We start from the raw sequence: 6,534 nt of genomic DNA on the forward strand, positions 1-6,534 counted from the left end.
ATAGTATGAAGAAAGGAGAGATGAACAGTTTCTAATGTCACAGAGAGAGCAAGTAAAATAAAGAATGAAAAGGATCCCCTGAAGTTGGCAAATAGTAAATTTAGTCACAGTGAATTTTGCAGAGATGAGGACAGAAGAAAATTATGAAGACATGTAGCCTCCATCAAGGAGGAAAATGACCAGAAGATGAGCAGATGATGCCAACATGGCAGAGGAGCATGGAGAATAGCCAGAAAGCAAGGTGGAAGGACTTTAGCGGAAGGTAAAGAGCAATAATGTGGAAGCACAGGTCTACAATCTCTATCCAAAACCCTTTAGCCAGATATGTTTCTGGATTCAGAATTTTTCCTATTTTAGAAAACTAATAATGGAACACATACAGTTAATTCATAATATCTGGGAAGCATTTAATAACCAAGCACACTAATATTTCTGCAGACAAATGTATAAATATTAACAGCAAGAAGGACAAATAGCTTCACATCAGTTCATGTTCTTTTTTATCATCAGATATGATACAAAAAGCTTTTGGTTCTCAATGCATTTCTTTATTTCAGAATCACAGGTAGAGAACTGTGGACTTGTAGCAGAGAAATACTAACAGCAGATCTACAACAGGTTTCTGCCGAGCAGATGGTAAGAGACATTCACTGAGAAGATAAGGTTAGAGAACCAAGCATCCAAGAGGACAAAACAGAATGTGTTAGGAAAAGGGGGAGGCAGAAAGAGGAAGGTGGGGAGGAAGCCCTGATCAGTATGAGGAGAAAAGTACTCTAGAGCAGAGGCTTAGCACTGGGGACAAGAGCCAAGATGCCAAGGATATGGGGCACGGTTGAATTTAGTGTGTAGGCTTGAGTAAGTTGAATCCCAAGACATATCAGAGGATAACAAGATTAAAAGACTATGTCTTTTCTTACTTTCCAAATGGAAAAACTGCTTAAAGGTTCTTCTGGAGTCTTTTGAAAAGAAGTCTTACCAAAGTAGATAAGGGATGGGGAAGGCTTTCCAAATGCAAGCTCTCTGTGGAATCACGGCTTCTGGAGATGGCCAGGGAGCTAAAGGCTTCACATTTACAGAGCAGAATCTCTCCTCACATGCTCAAGAAAGAGAAGAACCATGTACCTCACACTCATTGTCTAGGGCCCCAAAATTTGGGGGGTTGCAACTTTAGTACTCTGCTTTCCTTTTCCTGGGGACCTGTAGGAAAAGGATTACCAAGTTTATTTCCTTCCTCCCTAATGAAGGTCATTCCGGAAAAACAGCAGTTAACATCTTTTTTTTAACATCATAGATAAAAACCATGTCTTACCCATGTAATTTTACATTCCTATGGACTGCTTTTTTTATACCATACATTCTAGTTTTAACAGTAGAGATTACATTTGGCTTGGTCTAATAATACTCAGTACACTCCCATCAGATTGGAAAGACTCTTCTGCCACTCTAATAAAACTCATTCTAGTTTTAACAGTAGAGATTACATTTGGCTTGGTCTAATAATACTCAGTACACTCCCATCAGATTGGAAAGACTCTTCTGCCACAGCCAAGGTTTTTCCTTAAAGATTCACATGCAATGCACCCCAGTCCAAGTAAGTCCCTGGCTATAGAGGCATGGTTGGGAGAGAAGGCAGGAGACATGCACCCAAGAAGAAACATGCAAGTGTTTGAAGGCAGAACCAGACCCAAGTACTGCCATTCTTGCACCATGCACTTTAGCAGAGTAGGCAGAGATTAGCAAAACATCACATTAAACCACTCAGCTCCCTTTCTAAAAAGTCACAGATGGAGTGAGGGCAATACCAGGTCCCAGTATGGCCCCCAGGATGCCACTGGCCAGGGTCCCCAGAGAAGGCAGCAGATTTATGAACACCTGAGAGCAGGCATGTGAGCTGGTGTCTAAGCAGTTCAAACATATCATAAAGGGCTTCGGCCACGTTAATGAGAACCAGAGCTCCAAACCAAATTGCTTATTTTGAAAATACCTATTTTTTCAAAGATTTTGCATTTTAAATTAAACTACATGAGTAATGGTATCCTAGTTTCATAGTTCATTCTGGAAAAGAAAATTTTTATCCCTTAACTTTGGAAGGAACATCATGATTTTGCAAAAAATCAGTAGCTAGTGGGAATAAAAAGGAGAGCCCTTTGGTGCTCAAGTTCAAGCCATCAGGAGACTTTAACCAGCAGGGAGGCAAAGGCCTCTGAGAAGAGTTTCCAGATTACTGCCTCTTTCTCTTCCGGAAAACCAGATTCACTTTGCAGGCTTTCTCTTGCTTCTATAGAAGGTGAGAACTGGTTATTATTCAGTGAATTTGAGGCTTTTGAAATTCATGGAATAAATGAATTGTGTAATGTTCAGGCATCATTTGATGACCGTTAAATGAAGCAAATTTGTTTGTTGAGGTAAGGGGGTGTTTGTTCTTTCTTTGTATTTCTTTCCTTTATTTAATTTTGTTTCATTTGTTTTGCTTTGCTTCATTTTGTTTTGATTTGTTCTAGGAGCTATCTGAACTTTCTGGGTTGGTTGGTTTGTTTGTTTGTTTCTTCCAGTAGTGTGTTGCTCTAAGCAGTTATTTTCAGAAAAACTGGATAAGGTTTACCTGATGATAGGCCCTCAGACTACAAATTCTCACAGATTTAATTCTATTGTTTCTCCTTTGACTGGGTGACGTTGTACTCAAAACTATTTAGTTCTAAAATAAATATTTTCTTGTCTTTGGAATCATTTAAGGAGCCATCAATAAAACTTGTTGATATTTTTCAACATTAAACCATTAAACCATTAAGTAAGGTGATGATGGGCAGCTGCAGAGAGAGCACATGAGAAAACAGATGTAGAGAGGTCTAAAGGATTCAAGCAGAGAGTTGCAAATTCAAATCCTTCTTCTGCCACTGGATCCTGTGTGTAGCCATCTGCCAGCCTTATGAATAGAAGTTATTATATATAGAACTTTACTGTGTACTGGGCACTCTCCTCATGCATAATATCCTTTAATTTTCACACATAAAACCCATTTTAATGATAAGGAAACTGAGATACTGAAAAGTTGATTTGATTTGACCAATGTCTCAGAACGACAAAATGGCAAAACCAAAACTCAGATTAAGGTCTGTCAAACCCCAAAGCCCCTACTCTTAAGATTCAGATGTGCAAAGTGAGAGTTATGACAAACTAGGCTCCAGGAACTTGGCATTAATTCATTGATTTGCATCCAGCTGTAATATGATGGAAAGAGTCGGGTATCTGCTTCTAAATTCAGACTTTTCCCCTTACTTTAGACTAGCCATTTATCCTGAGTTTTAGTTTCCTCAATTGAAAAACAAAACTAATAATTACACTTAAACTTTTAATCTTGTTGTTAAGGTTATATGAGAAAACAAATGTGGAAGCATCAATCACACAGCATCCCAATAGATACTGATTGGTTAAGTTATTCAAAAGGAAATAGAGCATAGTGTCTAAGTGCTTGGCTTCTGGCTCAATCTACAAGATTCAAATCCCAGTTCTGCCACTTAGCAACATCTTGGGCAAATCACTTTAGTCCTTAGCAAAATAGAGAGAATAATGGTGTTGCTGTGATAACACATGCAAGGTCTAAGAATAATACCCGGTATATATATATATATATAATTATGATATCAATGTTCGCTACTAGAATTACTATTAATGAGTGAAAGTAGTTGATTTCTTGAGCATGCCAAGTAGTTTACTGAAACCACATGCTTGGAGGAAGAGGAAAAGCATAGTCTTACTATAGAAAAATAAAAATTTTAATCTACATTTTTTTCCTAAATGGCCAAACTAAAAACTTAATACTTGGTAGAGGAGATATAAATATATAGTTATAATTCATTGGGTGAAAATATTGTGAGTTATTTATGAAACAGATGAAAGATACATTTATTGGACACATACTGTGTTCCAGACACCATGCCTGAACTCAGAATGCAGAGATGAATGAGAAAAGATTCTTGATCTTGAGAAGCTTATTGTCTATGGGAGAAACAAGCATGGCAACACATAACTATAATACAGGTACTAAAAGCTACATAGAGGTTAAAAGTAAAGTGCTAAGTAAACCTGGTTTTGTATTACTTAGTGAGACAATCATATATGCAGATATCACCTTCTTGCTATAAGACACAAAGCAAAACTATCTAAGATGATTACTGGTGAATAAGATACAAACTTCTATGTAACTTATTTTCCAAATATCAAATATCCAAAAGAATTATAGTCAACTTGGGGAGAGTTCCTAGCTAATTTTAGAGCTTACGCTACATAAATAAATGTCTCCAAAAGACCAATTAAGGCATTGATTATCCAAGGTTTCAGGAGCTTCGAGTTGTGACAACAAAGGCAAAGACTTGAGATGGGCAGGGAAAAAGAGAGGAGAGAACCCTGATGCAGGAAATAAAGATGCTTTCATAGCTAGTAGGAAGAAAAGATGGTCATAGCAGCCAGACTGTAGGGGATCTGGCAAGATTATGGTGATAGAGTAGTGGTGATGATAATCAAAAGTTCAAGAAACTAAATGACATTGCTAAATGCAAATATTTTAAGCCATTACCTCCAGAGGTATGCAAATATGTACCAAACCATATATTCCATTTTGGGGTTTTTAAAAGATAGGCAAAAGATGCTACTGTGGTCTAGAAAATTATGTCCAAGGAGGTAATAGTCAAGGCTGAACTGGGCTAGTGGCTGGGGAAAAGTAGCCATGGAGTGCTGGGTTCATCCAAGGTCAGGAAATCAGGAAAGGTAGTACCTAGCAGAGGCAACAATAGACGGTCCTTCCAAGTTGCTGAGAAAACAGCCAAAGATGGCCGGAGCCCACAGGGTCTCCATCTTCAGGGAGTAGAGCACTCAGTATAGAACAGTTTATGATTCTTCTTTTGAGCATTTTGCTGGATGGTGACCTCTATATGCATATGGGGGAACCTCCTAAAAGAAATGTTCCAGAGGCATGGCCCTAAACCCCTAAATATAATGTCAAAATGACTAAAACAACTGCAAATGTTACTCTATTAACAGGAAATTTGGGACTTGGAAGCCAGTGTAGGCAGGATTGGTAGGAAAGGTGCTTTGGAGACCACTAGGTCTAAGTCTCCTGGGCCATTCCTTGGGGTCCCTCAGAGCCCCCCTTGACCTCTGCTTAGCACTTATGGCTTTCTGCCCTGAAGAGTCACCTGGTGCACATCTTTTTCCCCAGCCAGACCGTAAGCAGGAACGATGTCATTTTCCTTCCCAGATTGTTTGGTATCATGGTAGAGACTAAAAAGAGGTGTGGGATTCAGCCCTGGAGACACTACTTTGTAGGGATACAGAATGACAAAGTAGTTAGAACTATGACATATGAAGCCAGGCTACATGGGTTGAAATCCTGCCTCTTCTTAGTAACTGTATGAGTTTGGGCAAGTTGTTAGTTTTTGCACTTGTCAACTGAAAGTAATAATAATGCTTACTCTCAGTGTTCTGGAAATTAAATGAATATAAGCATCTATGGTAGTGTACATATTTTGTTAGATCATACTATTATTATTATTCATAGCCTAATGAACAATGTATGTTTATTTGCTTTGCTAAACTTCAATTTTCTCATCTGAGAAATGAGGACATAAGATTCAACCTCTTGGGATTAGATATGAGGATGAAATTAGCTAATGGAAGTCAAAAACCATGTCAAATGAAAAATGCAACCCAAATGTCGGTATTTGCTGTTATCATCACACATAGTGGGCATCAGAATCAGTGACTGCTAAAATATGGAAACAAAACAGCCATTGCGAGGTTGAGCCAGACACCCTCAAGATTCACCATCCTGAGATCTTGCACAAGAAAGTTATTTGTAAACATGAATGCCAGACAAGTGTTCCTCGTTACATATGCATGGGCCCTGGAGACCAGCACTGCCATGTATCTGATCAAGCAAAGTGACGACTTTGCCAAATGCTGCTCTGAGGACATCCCTCACATGACGGTGAGAAATGACTCTTCCAGAGGCCTCCTGCACTGTGATGTGCCCTGCTACCATCTTAGCCACCTCACTGAAGTCTCTGGGTATTTCCTACAGCAATCCTCCAGAATTTGCTCATTTCCAGTTGGCATGGTTGTGCAGAGCTCAGCACATTCCCCATGTCAGTCCCCTGGGTTCACCCCAATGGGGTGGTTCTGCCTGACCCACATAGCAGCTCTAGAAGAATCAAAAGAAATGTGTGGAGCTCACCAATGCCAGGGGCAGAAGCCAGTATGGCCTGTCAACCAAGGGACTTTAGTATTCCCATCATTGCCATGATACGGAAATAGAGCAGGTCCCAAGAAGAGCCCGCACCTTCCCCAGAACCAGGAAGGTGACCCAAACATCACATGGAGTTGTAGGTTCTCCTACACAAGGTGGGCTACCAGTACTCCAACCCTGCTCTTTCCAAGCAGATGCTTGACAGATGAGAAGGAAGAGGGGAAACTGGCAGAAAAATAGCATCTGCTTGTGAAGTTCTTAACTCCACCTAAAACCGAAAATGACTTGTTAAA

This window comes from Pteropus alecto, unplaced genomic scaffold (assembly GCF_000325575.1).
Source record: "Pteropus alecto unplaced genomic scaffold, ASM32557v1 scaffold164, whole genome shotgun sequence".
NCBI classification, from domain to species: Eukaryota; Metazoa; Chordata; class Mammalia; order Chiroptera; family Pteropodidae; genus Pteropus; species Pteropus alecto.